Genomic DNA, 562 nt, shown 5'->3' on the forward strand with positions numbered 1-562 from the left:
CTGACGTTATATTAAAAGCACCTCTTCCGTTCAGTAAAAGAGGCCGTTAAGACTATATTTCTGAGGCGAAGTCCGCGTATTTTTCAATATAAGCTCTTTTCGGAATATTTCCGCCTTCCATGAAATCTCAAAATACTACCGGACTCAAACAATGAATGATGACTTTACATTTTTAATCTTTACTTACCATAAACCGTCTTTCACTCGCACTCGCTTCCATCTGAAGATGCTGAGAAAATGGCGGCTTCTCGCACTGGTGTCGTCCGATGTTAACGTGACGTGCGTGCTCTCTTTCACGTCCGCGTTCCCAACCCAGCACCGCTGGGTTATAGATCAAGAACTATTTTCAACCCAAATTGGGTTATAACCATCCAACGTCCTTACCCTGCGGTCTCAACCCAGCACTTGGGTTGAAAAAACAAACCAGCGTTTTTTAGAGTGTGTGGATGAATTCGATTCTATTAACAGGTGAATCAATTCAATATTTTTTTTCAAAATGTATTTATCATAGTTTTCTTGAAATTCTTGTCATAATATAAAAACAACTTTAGAAAATGTAATA

This window comes from Sinocyclocheilus rhinocerous, unplaced genomic scaffold (genome assembly GCF_001515625.1).
Source record: "Sinocyclocheilus rhinocerous isolate Xijiao unplaced genomic scaffold, SAMN03320098_v1.1 scaffold924, whole genome shotgun sequence".
Taxonomy (NCBI): domain Eukaryota; kingdom Metazoa; phylum Chordata; class Actinopteri; order Cypriniformes; family Cyprinidae; genus Sinocyclocheilus; species Sinocyclocheilus rhinocerous.